The 14,216-nt window shown below is 46.4% G+C and overlaps 1 long non-coding RNA gene across 1 annotated transcript in view; it reads left to right on the top strand.

Moving 5' to 3' along the window:
• The first annotated feature begins 403 nt into the window (after nucleotides 1–403).
• LOC141050271 (uncharacterized) overlaps nucleotides 404–14,216 on the top strand; it is a 28,749-nt gene continuing 14,936 nt past the window's right edge. The window contains exon 1 of the long non-coding RNA XR_012220508.1: nucleotides 404–559. This is a non-coding gene — a long non-coding RNA (uncharacterized lncRNA). The remainder of the gene's footprint in view (nucleotides 560–14,216) is intronic.

Genomic DNA, 14,216 nt, shown 5'->3' with positions numbered 1-14,216 from the left:
GGCAATTCTTTACATTTTTTTCATTTATATGTGCCTTGTATAATATATTCTTTAATATAGGAGATCTGGACGAGTTTTGTTTTTTTTTTTTTCTTCCTCAAACAGGTGTTTCCATGTAAACTAACTTATATTGATAATGTGACTTCTATATCTGTAAATATAGGTGTTTTGTTTAGAAACGCTATGCAACGTACCCTTTGTGCCATATTTGGCGTTTGTACGGTTAATAATTGTGTTGACATATATGGGAGCGTCTGATCGGGATGACTTTTTCACCACATGAGGGCGCTGCCTGCTTAGCAATCTCCCTCATACTTTCGTCATCTGTATAACTCCTCCCCTGATGTTAACTGTTCTATCTGGTACGTTGTTTGCGTACACAACTTGGAGTAACTCTGGAGGATTAGCCCGTGCTGTGCTCTATGAGCGTAGACGTCTTCTGTGTTACGTCACAGACGCCTTTGGGTCACTTCCCCCGCCCTGAGCGTGCTCTTCCGGGTATTACACCATGCGCCGAGATCCTGATTTCAACCGCTCTATTGCTGAGGGCTCCCAGCTGGTAATAATCTTTTCATTATCTTTTAATGAATTTAGTATATAAATATCTGGTGTACACAGGGATGGGGTACACTCACCTTGAGGAAGACACCTTGTGTGTCGGAACGCGTGGGTTTCTTTATGCCACCTGATGGGCTGCCTGTCTGACTGCTGACTGGGATGACTGGGTGACCGGACTCTGACACTTATCCTGATAGGGAAATGGTGATGTATAGTTATACTTCAATCAGGGCTAGTGCATCTCTCAGTATTTCACTTCTGATTTGCTATAGCCATTGACTAATGGGATTGAACACATTCTTTGTGTGGTTATTTATTCAGGTATTATGCTTGATATGATATTACACTTTATCTGAGTATATTATAACCACTGTGTATCAGGTCTTGTTTGACATAACCTATGGTCTTACCTAAATGGAACAACCAGCAGCATACTACTACTAAATAGTTATTTATATGTGATTTGTATATTGTCTAGGCAGTTGGTGGACATACTGTGGACTACGGGACCTTTTGTTTGTTACAGTCCTTTACCTTGTTTTTAAATGTTTTTATTGTGTGTAGTGTTTCATGACCTGATGTACAATAAAATTCATGATTTTTTCACAATTATTAGTTATCAGTGTGGTGATCCTAAATTAGTTTTTTGCATAGTCTTTCCTTTATTCAGAATCTATAGTACTTCTATGTAAATTTGGTGATCCCATTAGGTTATATTTTTGTACTATTTACTGATGGTGCCCGCTTAAATTGTCTTTTAATCCACATTTTCAATAGCAACCTATACTGGTTGGCCACCTTTCTAGACTCACGGTACAAGGACAAATTTCCTTCGCTACTGTTGCAGTCACGAAGGGGTTTCACAAAGGAATCCTTCAAGAAGGCCGTTGTCGACCATTTGATGGCAACAGCACCCTCAGACACCACTGCTAGCGGAGATACCAGCTCTGTGCAACAGCATGCATTAATGGGGAGAGATACGCCAAGCAGATCCAAAAGAGGTGGTGGTAAAATGTCCACAAACAGGGCTATCTTCAATAAACCGGCTCATCACCAAGGACTAGCTGGAACAGTAGCAATGTCAAGGAGGGAGAAGTTGAACAAGATGGTCAACGACTAAGTGACCATACCTGCATACTTCTTGACGCTTCTGTACCGTTTAGTTACTGAGTATCCAAGAAAGCATAGTTGGCCTGACCTCTCCTTCTATGCCTTGGAGGTGCTGGCCTGCCCTGCTCCTAGTGTACTACACCTTCCTCCACTTCTGCTGTCTTTGGTCTCCCCCTAGTGGCCAAAACCCTGTACTGCAACATTCTTCTCCTCTGTCTAGCTGTCTCCCACCTTTATATACAGCAGTCCATTTCCAGCACAATGTACATTAACCCTTGCTCTACAGACAGGTCCGTATATCAGTCCACTTCCCCTACACTCCCCCTTCCTTTGTCCATTGTCATCCTTGACAATCTCGTCCCCTCTCTTTGTCGTTCTGAAGCTTCTCCACCTTCTCTTGTCAGACCGGTTGTTGAGCCAGGCCCGCGATACACGGGGGGCTTAACCAAACCGGGAGCACCATGCTCCAAGTAGCTTACGGCTACCCGCCGGCATGTACGTCACCATGACAACTACTTCTGGTTGGGCTAAGACCACCCGGACTACGCTATGGGTGCGTACTTCCCACTTTTCTCCCCTTCTGTCACATTCTACAATTTGGAGCCCAATGACCGAGGCCCTAACCTACCAGGTCATCATCAGCGTCCTCCTTTCCTTTCGGGGTGTTCATGGTACTCAGGACCTAACCTAGGGACTGTTGTCTGTTTCAATCTCATCTGTCTCTTTCAAATTAAATAGTCATGGTCGGCATTTTTCTCTTCACTTTGAGTACCCGGGATCTGTTGAACAGCTCTTTTTTTCAAATAACATTTCAAACTCACTATATACATTATATATAGTTTCGACATTACTTTTTGATGGGTAGAACATTTACCCTATTCTTTGCAACATTCTACATTAATTACCATACTATACTTAAACTACTCACTAGTTTTGTTACCTATTTACAAAAGAACTACTCTTGATATGAAACTATTCACTCTTTATTCCCATTATACCTATATCTACCAGTATCATTATGCAACGTTTCAAACATTATCAAAAACATTTTTTTCCTCTTTAGTTTTAACCATTTAAACTAGTCACTTTCTCCGTTACTTCACAGACATCATTCCTACAATCTTATCAAACTGCACATCATTATCATACTGCTTCATGATGCATTTTTAAACATTTTTCAACAATACTTTTAAACAGTGGTGCTCACCCTTCCTTTGCGAACAGCACCTCCACACATCCCGGCTGCGTCAGGCACAGGGCTTCTTAACCCGAGGGGACATGGAAGAATCCCCTGAGCTGTGCAACGGTGCGCAGCAGTCCCGGTAGTCCGTGAACATCAACGGTGCTCCAGGCCATCTCCTGATGGCCTTTCTTCTTTGCCAGCAGTAGGGCACCCCATTGCCCTGGAACCCCCTGGATGTCTGTCAGTCCCTGGGCCACGAGTGCCCACTTTCCCCACAGTACTTCTGCTATAAGAGCGCACCAAGCGCCCCCTAAAAATTTTCTTCAGGTCCCGTGGACCGTCATGAACTCTTCAGATGAGCGCTGCATGGTTCCTTACCCTGGGGGAATGTGGGTCAGTCCTAGGGGCATCAACATGCACTAGAAGGGGGCCATGGAGGGTAACGCCGCGTGCATCCTGCGCTGTATCTTCACTTGGGAACCAGGCCCTGGCACAGGCCGAAGAGAACTCCACCGCTGCAGCATCTTTAAACGGTGGAAGAGTCTTAGGGACAGAGAAATGAGAAAATGGAAACGGTCTTAGGAGCGCAGGAAGGAGACTCAGACAAGAGATGGGGTTAAACTACAACACGTTTCGACGGAGAATCCGTCTTCATCAGGTGGAAGTTTATTAATGACATAGGGGATGGGGTATTTAAATGGGAGGCAGCCAATCACAACAGTCAAAACAGTCACATGTTATGATAGAATCATAGAATCGTAGAGTTGGAAGGGACCTCCTAGGCCATCTAGTCCAACCCCCTGCTCAAAGCAGGATTCGCTAAATCATCCCAGTCAGATGACTGTCCAGCCTCTGTTTGAAGACTTCCATTGAAGGAGAACTCACCACTTCTCGTGGCAGCTTGTTCCACTCATTGATCACTCTAACTGTCAAAAAGTTTTTTCTAATATCTAATCTGTGTCTCCTCCCATTCAGTTTCATCCCATTGCTTCTAGTCTTTCCTTGTGCAAATGAGAATAAAGTTGATCCTTCTACAATGTGACTGCCCTTTAGATATTTGTAGACAGCTATTAAGTCTCCTCTCAGTCTTCTCTTTTGCAAACTAAACAATCCCAAATCCTGCAACCTTTCCTCATAAGACAGGGTTTGCAGACCGGTCACCATTCTGGTTGCTCTTTTCTGAACTTGCTCCAGTTTGTTGATGTCTTTTTTTAAAATGCAGTGCCCAAAACTGGACACAATATTCCAGATGAGGTCTGACCAAAGAGGAGTAGAGGGAAATAATGACTTCACGTGATCTAGACTGTATGCTTCTGTTAATACATCCTAGAATTGCATTTGCCTTTTTTGCTGCTGCATCACACTGACTCATATTCAGTCTGTGATCTATTAGTATACCCAAGTCTTTTTTACATGTGCTGTTGCTTAGCCCTATTCCTCCCATTCTGTATATGCTTTTTTCATTTTTATTGCCCAGATGTAGTACTTTGCATTTTTCCCTGTTAAAAACCATTCTGTTAGTTGCTGCCCACTTCTCCAGTTTATTTATATCTTTTTGAATCCTCTCTCTCTCTTCTCTAGTGTTAGCTATCCCTCCTAGCTTTGTGTCATCAGCAAATTTAATCAGTTTACCCTCAATTCCTTCATCTAAATCGTTGATAAAGATGTTGAACAATACAGGACCCAGGACAGAGCCCTGTGGTACCCCACTTGAGACATTCTTCCAACTGGATGTGCAGCCATTTACGACCACTCTTTGGGTCCGATCACTAAGCCAGTTATGAATCCACATAACAGTTGCCTTGTCCATTCCATACTTAGTCATTTTTTCAATAAGGATTGTATGAGATACTTTGTCAAATGCTTTGCTGAAGTCAAGATATACTATATCTACAGCATTTCCTTGATCCACCCAATCAGTGATTCCATCATAGAAGGAAATTAAGTTAGTCTGACATGACTTATTAGTTACAAACCCATGCTGACTCTGTTTAATCACTTCATTTTTATCCAGGTACTGACATACATGTTGTTTAATAATTTGTTCAAAGATCTTTCCTGGTATAGAAGTCAGACTCACCGGCCTATAGTTGCCTGGCTCCACCTTCTTCCCCTTTTTGAAGATAGGAACAACATTTGCTCTTCTCCAGTCTTCAGGGACTTCTCCTGTTCTCCAAGAATTTTCAAAGATTATGGAGAGGGGTTCAAAAATTTCTTCTGCTATCTCCTTCAGTACTCTGGGGTGTAATTCATCTGGACCTGGAGACTTGAATTCATTTAGGTTAGCTAAGTGTTTCCTCACTATCTTTCTGTTTATAGATATCCTGGATTCTTCTATTCCCTTAATAGGACAGTGAAGAACAGTTGATGTTACATTTCCTTTCTGAGAGAAAACAGATGCAAAATAAGAATTTAAAAGTTCGGCCTTCTCAACATGCTGTCTTACCATTTCATCATTTTCATACTGTAAAAATCCTATAGCATCTTTGACTTTTCTTTTACTTTTGACATATCCCCAAAATCCTTTATTATTGCTTTTGACATCTCTTGCAAGCCTCAATTCATTGCCAGCTTTAGATAATCTGATTTGTGCCCTGCAGGTTCTGCAGACAGCATTATATTCTTCTTTAGATATGCCTCCCTCTTTCCATTTTATAAACATTTTTTTCTTCCTTTTTAGCATGTGCTTAAGTTCTGTGTTCATCCATCCTGGCTTCCTTAACTGCTTCCTATTCTTCCCTCTTTTCGGAATTGTTAACAATTGTGCTTTGAGAATTTCATTTTTCAAGATTTCCCATCCTTCCTGGACATTTTTGTCTTTAAGGATGTCCAGCCATTGGATCCCTCCAATTCTCTTTCTGAATCCCTTAAAATCTGCCATTCTGAAATCTAACCTTGACGTCTGAGTCTTCACAGGTCTTCCTCCTCTGGTTATCCAAAATTCTAAAATAGCATGGTCGCTACCTCCTAGGGTCCCAGCCACTTTTACCTCCTCAACCATTTCCTCCCTGTTTATAAGGATTAAATCCAAGGTAGCACATGTTACGACAAGATGACATCATATATTATAATACAAAAAGCAACTTACATAAAACGTGAGATAAAACAGCATTAGGTAAACAAGTTTTAAATGTATAAAATGTGCTAAAAGGAGTGATAAAATAATATAGATAAAAATGAATAAAATTATTAACAGGTTAGTAGACCAGTAAAAAGACCAATAAAAAAGCGAGAACCCATATTAATAATAAAAGCATGTAAACAATAGCTTCTAGGTAAAACGCAATGATGCTAAAAAGGCAAATAAAGTTATCTGGTTACTTTATCTATAGTTAAATTCAGGCCTTCAGGGGCAAGTGTGCCAAGCTTGAATATCCAAAAGCTTTCTCTATTGATTAAACTGTTGAAGCGATCAGCCACGGTATCAGGTATGTGGTCAATAATCGCTAGTTTCAAAGTTATTGGATTTTTTTGATGCACAGTTAAAAAATGTTTGGAAAGGCCGTGCAGGAGAATGCCATTTTGGATATTCTGTCGATGCTTGTTCAATCTAGCATGCATCGTTTGTATGGTTCGACCTACGTACTGTAGACCGCAACCACATTCAATCAAGTATACCACAAAAATAGATTGACAGTTAACATGAAAATTAATTTTATATGAGGTACCTGTAGTGTTGGATTTAAATTCATGTACCCCATAGCTCCTTACCCAGTACTGGTTCATCCTGAAAGGGGACCCAGTTTTGACCAAGCATATTCCCCCCCGACCTAGAACGGTATTCCGCAGAAACCGCACGTTACGGAACCTTGTTGCACCAAGCAACACCACCTTGAGTTCAGGCTCCCTATCCTCTCTCCCAATTTCTCTGAACCCTGGTTGCTCTGCATGTAGAGCCCCCAAATGTCTTTGCTGCACCTCCATTTTAAATGGGGTACATGAATTTAAATCCAACACTACAGGTACCTCATATAAAATTAATTTTCATGTTAACTGTCAATCTATTTTTGTGGTATACTTGATTGAATGTGGTTGCGGCCTACAGTACGTAGGTCGAACCATACAAACGATGCATGCTAGATTGAACAAGCATCGACAGAATGTCCGAAATGGCTTTCTCCTGCACGGCCTTTCCAAACATTTTTTAACTGTGCACCAAAAAAATCCAAAAACTTTGAAACTAACAATTATTGACCACATACCTGATACCGTGGCTGATCGCTTCAACAGTTTAATCAATAGAGAAAGCTTTTGGATATTCAAGCTTGGCACACTTGCCCCTGAAGGCCTGAATTTAACTATAGATAAAGTGACCAGATAACTTTATTTGCCTTTTTAGCATCATTGCGTTTTACCTAGATGCTATTGTTTACATGCTTTTATTATTAATATGGGTTCTCGCTTTTTTATTGGTCTTTTTACTGGTCTACTAACGTGTTAATAATTTTATTCATTTTTATCTATATTATTTTATTGTTCCTTTTAGCACATTTTATACATTTAAAACTTGTTTACCTAATGCTGTTTTATCTCACGTTTTATGTAAGTTGCTTTTATTTTTTTTTTTTTATAATATATGATGTCATCTTGTCGTAACATGTGACTATCATAACATGTGACTGTTTTGACTGTTGTGATTGGCTGCCTCCCATTTAAATACCCCATCCCCTATGTCATTAATAAATTCCACCTGATGAAGACGGATTCTCCGTCGAAACGCGTTGTGGTTTAACCCCATCTCTTGTCTGAGTCTCCTTCCTGCGCTCCTAAGACCGTTTCCATTCTCTCATTGCTCCTATCCTCCATTGGAGGTTTTCGGCTGGAGCTGCGGTGGAGACCTGACATTTTTGTCTGTCCCTTGGTTGCTTCCTAAGCGCTCCTCTATGACCGCTTATCACTGACTCTTAGGGGCAGAGAAGGCCTCAGTCGCCCCTGCGCATGGGTTAACACCTCCTCCGTAGGGCCCGGTGACCCCCAGAGATGCCCGGTGTGGATGTTCAGCAACAGGGACTCCAGACCCTGTGTCCCCACCGGGGGATAGTGTCGGGACCCAGCAGTTCACCACCGGTGGTGGTGTGGGCACGCTCATCTCCAGCAACGTGGTGACTCCACTTCAATCGGCTCCTAGCTCCTGCAGCTCCAACCGCAGGCGGGGGGCCGGGAATGCCGACCGGCAAGGAGCAGAGCGGGGAAGTCGGGGCCTGACAGTTCAGGCGTCAGTCGGCTCTGCAGAGGGGGCGGAGCCCGGTGACCAGCCGCGGTCTGGAGTGCGGCAGGGGCAGCCACAGGTGCCGGTGAGTAGGCCGCCACCGGGGTCAGGAACGGGGAAAAGGCAGCCGCGGTCACCGGCTAGTAGGCTGCAGCCGAGGATGGAGCAGCGGCGGCCGCAGATGCCGGTGAGTAGGCCGCGGAGGCTGGCAGCTCGACGGTCATGGCGATCTGGAGCGGGGCTGGAGTGGTGGCAGGCCCTGGTGGATAGGCCGCCGCCAGAAGATGGAGCGCGGCAGGGGCAGCCGTGGGTCGGTTGCGCACCGGCGACACGGGATGAGGTGCCGCCGGGCGGGGTGGCTCGGGGTCATTGGCGGAGGCGTTGTTCAGCCCGGCGGGGGCCGCAGAGTCATCGGGAGCATGGGGCGTAGGAGCGGGAACTGCCTGCGGAGCCGCCGGCCGAGCCGGGGGAACGCTCACCTTCCCTGGCGCCGCAGCTCCTTTCAGGCCATTCCACCACTCTTCTAGTGGTCAGTGCGGGGAGTCGCTGGTCTCAGTTGCTCTCCTTCGCAGCTCCCGGTCCCATCATCTGAGGTCCGCTGCTGCTCTTCATCCTGCCGTCCGACAGGACCAACCTCCAGGCCTGATGGTTCCGCATAGTAAGTCAGCAACAGATCCTCATGCGGCTTCTCCTGGTAGTCCAATGTAGAAGCACGCTCCTCCAATTCTTTCAGGTGCTTATAAGCCACTGCCATCCTATAAAGTTTTTTTTTCCCGCTCCGGATCCGCCTGATGACAGCCAGCAGTCCTGAACTGTTAGGAGTCGGATTCCTGTGTTTACTCAGCAGGGATCCAGATCCTCACATTCCGCACTCTCCTCCTATTTTTACATTGCAGAGAAGATTGCAGAGGAGATTGCCTTGCAGCAAATCTTTCCTGAGGCTAAGTCCTTCTGTCCTCTTACTGGGCATGCTCATGGGACGATCTCCCATTGGAGATCGGGAGTCATGAGCTCATGTCCCGCTCCAGTTCTCATTGGTCCATCTCAGAGATCTGGAAGCGTGCAGAAGGTCCCGGCTGCTATAAAAGGCGCGCATGGCTGTTCCGCCACGTGCTAGTATAGTCATACTTGCTGCTGTGTGTATGAGGACAGATGCATGATTCTGGTGACTGACTCATTTGAAACCCCTTCCCTCTGATATTACGCATGTGAATAGGGACTGAGTTAGTTTCAGCGCCAGCGCTCCTCTGCTTCAACTCGCACAGCTGCTAGCGTCCGACATTGCGCTCGCGCCTTGCCTTTGTCGTTTGGTGGCAGTGTCCACGCTGTGCTGCAGTAGCAGCCTCCTTTGCATTTGCAGTTGCAACGCCGTGCACACGGTAGGTCTAGATGGACGTAGTGCCGCCGTCTTGAGCTACTCCTGTGACCGTATACTGTGTGTGCGTTTTTACTGAGTACTGTGACTACAACAGGCTCAGTTATTTGTGTTTGTACTTTTTGCATCTCCGTGAGTTTAACTGAGATTGCTCTGCGCACCTGGGTGGAGTTTAACCCTGTGTGCAATTCCACCATATTGCTCCTGCCACCACATAGCAGAGGATATTTCACCTACTGCACGGTGGACCCCGAGCGGTGAACGCACTTTATTTATATTTTTATTTAGTGCGTTCTGCCGTTCCTAACATTATACTAGCGCCAGGGTCTGGCTAGTGATGGCAGAACAGCAGCAACTCTTATAGTGTATTCGGCAGCTTGAGGGCCGGCTGGCCACTCTTGAGAGGGCATTCTCAGCTGCACAATCCACCGAAGCTGCTGTAAAGGCAATCACATACGCGGTTTCCCATATGTCCATGTCCTCCCCCGCGCCGACAGTTACCCGCCTCCCGTTACCCGATAAATTTTCTGGCGATGGCGCCTCCTGTAGGGGTTTCATCAGCCAGTGCTCCATTCGACTGGAGTTACTGGCTGCACGATTCCCTACGGAACGGGCCAAGGTGGGGTTTATTGTTTCCCAGCTGTCGGGCAAAGCGTTGGAGTGGGCTACGCCACTATGGGATCGTGGTGAGCCAGAGGTCCGGACCGCTGCTCACTTTCTAACAGCTATTAAGCAGGTCTTCCTCGGTCCAGGGGTCACGCACGATTCCTCTCTTCAGCTTCTAGCTTTGACTCAGGGATCCCTCTCGGTTAGTCAGTATGCCGTCTGTTTTTGGACACTGGCTTCCAAGTGGAGTGGTCAGATAAAGCCCTCATCCCTGTGTTTTGGAGAGGTTTGGCGGAGCCCGTAAAAGATGCTCTCTCCACTAGAGAGGTTCCTGCCAGTTTGGAAGAGCTGATTGCCATTTCCACCTGCATTGACCTCCGTTTTTCGGAGCGTGGTATGGAGCGTGATCAATCCAAACGGAAGGTTACTCCGGCTCCCAACTTTTTTGAGCTTCTGGAACTACCCGAGCCAGAGGTTCCACCTCCAGAGCCCATGGAGGTGTCTTGCGCTGTTCTTCAGGCATGTCTGGCAAAAGACTCCAGTTGCGGCCTTATTTGTCAACACGCGGGTTCTCAGAAAAACTGTGCCCCGCAACGGCCAGATTCTGTACCACCGGGTAAGACCCTTGTTCCTCCCCACCTTCGGCTGAAGGTTCTTGCCTGGGCACACACATCCAGGAGGGGTGGTCACTGCGGCTATATGCAGACCACAAAACTCCTGGCAGAGTCTTACTGGTGGCCGCACAGGGCTCGGGATGTTAAAAAATATATTCGGGCCTGCGCCTTTTGTGCTCTGAATAGCGTCCTTAAGCGTAGAGCGGAGACGCCTGCCGACACACGGTGGCGTTCCACTTTAACTTCTGCTCCCGCTGTCTCCCACGGATCCCTTCTCAGACCTGGCAATCTTGCCACCCCTGAGGCCTTCCACGTGTCCCGGGTTTCTGTCATCTACCGGGACATCAGACTTGCCTGCGGACGAGTCTGATGCCTATACCTCTTACGGGCACAAGTTGGTGGATCGTAAGGCTCAGGGAGGGGGGGCCCTATGAGACGGGGTAATGTTAGGAGTCGGATTCCTGCGTTTACTCAGTAGGGATCCAGATTCTCACATTCTGCACTCTCCTCCTATTTTTCCACTGCAGAGGAGATTGCAGAGGAGATTGCCTTCCAGCAAACCTCTCCTGAGGCTAAGTCCTTCTGTCCTCTTGCTGGGCATGCTCATGGGACAATCTCCCATTGGAGATCGGGAGTCATGTGCTCAGGTCCCGCTCCAGTTCTCATTGGTCCACCTCAGAGATCTGGAAGTGTGCAGAAGGTCTCGGCTGCTATAAAAGGCGCGCATGGCTGTTCCGCCATGTGCTAGTATAGTCATACTTGCTGCTGTGTGTATGAGGACGGATGCATGATTCTGGTGACTGACTCATTTGAAACCCCTTCCCTCTGATATTACGCATGTGAATAGGGACCAAGTTAGTTTCAGCGCCAGGGCTCCTCTGCTTCAACTCGCACAGCTGCTAGCGTCCGACATTGCGCTCGCGCCTTGCCTTTGTTGTTTGGCGGCAGTGTCCACGCCACACTGCAGTAGCAGCCTCCTTTGCGTTTGCAGTTGCAATGCCGCGCACACGATAGGTCTAGACGGACGTAGTGCCACCGTCTTGAGCTACTCCTGTGACTATATACCATGTATGCATTTTTTACTGAGTACTGTGACTACAACAGGCTCAGTTATTTGTGTTTGTACTTTTCGCATCTCCGTGAGTTTAACTGAGATTGCTCTGCGCACTTGGGTGGAGTTTAACCCTGTGTGCAATTCTGCCATATTGCTCCTACCACCACTTAGCAGCAGTTATTTCACCTACTGCACGGTGGACCCCGAGCGGCAAACACACTTTATTTATATTTTTAATTTAGTGCGTACCGCCGTTCTTAACATGAACACAGTCCAACTTGTAATCCACAGGGAAAATCTTCAACCCATTCAGCTTGGGTCCTTTGGATCTTTGGGACAGGCTTACCGCGGAAGATGGTGTATTGGCGGCGATGATCCTGCCGACTACGCCAAATGTAGGTAGGTGTGCCGACCGGGGGTGACCCTTTTCTTTGCCGCGAACAGACAGAGACTGTAGCGGTCCTCTTTATAGGTCCTCTTTATTGGCCATCCTCTTGACGACCAACAGCGACACACAGCAGCTGCTCAACAAACTCTGCAGCACCACACAGCAGCTGCTCGATGCCGCATCTCCACACAGCAGCTGCTCGACTCCGCACACAGGCCCGGGTACCTTAACTTCCTTCCTTTGGCTAATTGACGTCCCTCGCGGCTCTTTCACTGTGGCTGCCCTAGGCCTACAACCACATCGCTTCACCAGTCTGAGTCCGTCTGTCTTGTGGTACCCCAGGCTGTCTCTATCTCTGGCTCTCCTGTCAGGGCCACCCCCCTGACCGTCTCTCTCACCAGTCCTTCTCTGGAGCTTCTTCCTGTCTCATCTCTCCTTCCAGTCTTCTGTACTCCTGAGCTCCTCTCCCTGGACTGACTGTTCTAGAACTCTCTGCCTTCCTTTTATCCCCTCTCTCACTGGGAATTCCCCTCTAGAGTTCCTGTAACCTCACCCCCCATGACTGTACGGTTTCGTAGCCCTAAGCTGATGTTCAGTCCTGCTCTCACTGCTCCCTGCTCCCATCTTGTGGCCAAACTGCAGTACTACACCTTCCTCCACTTCTGCTGTCTTTGATCTCACCCTAGTGGCCAAAACCCTGTACTACAACATTCTTCTCCTCTGTCTAGCTGTCTCCCACCTTATATACAGCAGTCCATGTCCACCACAATGTACATTAACCCTTCCTCTGCAGACAGGTCCGTATGTCAGTCCACTTCCCCTATACATGTATACAGTAAGTGGGTGTATTCCTGAGGATAAAGGGGGTGGTAGTCACAATATACGGTACTGCTGGCACTGTACTGTAATTCACAGATCTCACAAAACAGAGCATCAGCCACAGATAATATTTTTGTATTTCATTAAAGGTTTTTGCACACTGTTTGGCTCAAAATATTTTTTTTTTGTTTCCTCTCTAAAACCTAGGTGCATCTAGTAATCAAGTGTGTCATTTAAAGAGAAAAATATGGGAAATATGTGTCTGAGCAAAGTGTCTAAATACTTATCACCATGTGATATTTCAGTTTCTCTTTTTTAGTAAATTTGCAAAAATTTCTACATTACTCTTTTTTTTCAGTCAGTATAAGGTTTCCACTGAGCCCAAAGCCTCAGGTAAAACAACATGGCTCCCCCAAAAGAAATCCAGTGACATCTGCACTCCAAAGTAGAAATGCCTCCTCCTTCTAAGCCCCGCAAAGCACCTAAACCACATTTACCGTCAACATTTTTGGAATTACTGTAGTGAGGAGAACCAACCTATTTTATGGCGGCATGTCTCCAGAAGCATGAGCTTGGCAGCATGTATAGGCTCTGCAATATAGCGGCACTACAATGTATTGGGCACTACACCGGCCTATTTGCATTTTCACTCTAAAACATTAACTGCGCTTCTTTCAGGAAAACACCCATAGAGTTAAAATCGTCAGTACACCCATAAATGACTTCCCATTGGGGTGTATATTTCTAAAAGGATTCATGTGAAGGTACTTTTGCTGTGATGGCACTTGTGGGCTCTGAAAATAATGTATATGCAAAATATCCTAGCAAAATCTGTGCCCCAAAAGTCAAATAGCACTTCTTCTGTCCTGAGCCCTGTCTCACGGTCAAACATTACTTTAAAGGGAACCTGTCACCCCCCCCAGACGTTTCTAAGTAAAAGAGCCATCTTGTGCAGCACTAATGCTGCATTCTGTCAAGGTGGTTCTTTCACTTAGCGTCCCTTCCTCCGCCGAAATAATCGTTTTTTAAATTGGTCAGACATGCCTGAATTTTGACTGGGGGGCAGGTCTTTCCCCCCTGGACACAGGCGCCTCACATACGTCAGTCATGTCCTGCTTTTGAATTTGGCGCCGCCTCCTCAGCGTTCATTTCTTTTTCTCACCTATGCTGTAATATTCTGATGTTACCACAGGTCTGCCCTGCTCAGCTCCACCCCTACTGGTCACATGGTGCTGACGTCATCACAGGTCCTGTTGCACCTCTGCCCTGCTCAGCTCCGCCCCTACTGGTCACATGGTAA

This window comes from Dendrobates tinctorius, unplaced genomic scaffold, assembly GCF_039654945.1.
Source record: "Dendrobates tinctorius isolate UK_male_01 unplaced genomic scaffold, ASM3965494v1 ptg000151l, whole genome shotgun sequence".
In the NCBI taxonomy this organism is placed as follows: domain Eukaryota; kingdom Metazoa; phylum Chordata; class Amphibia; order Anura; family Dendrobatidae; genus Dendrobates; species Dendrobates tinctorius.
The sequence above is the reverse complement of the archived record's forward strand: the minus strand, read 5'-3'. Positions and strand labels throughout refer to the sequence as shown.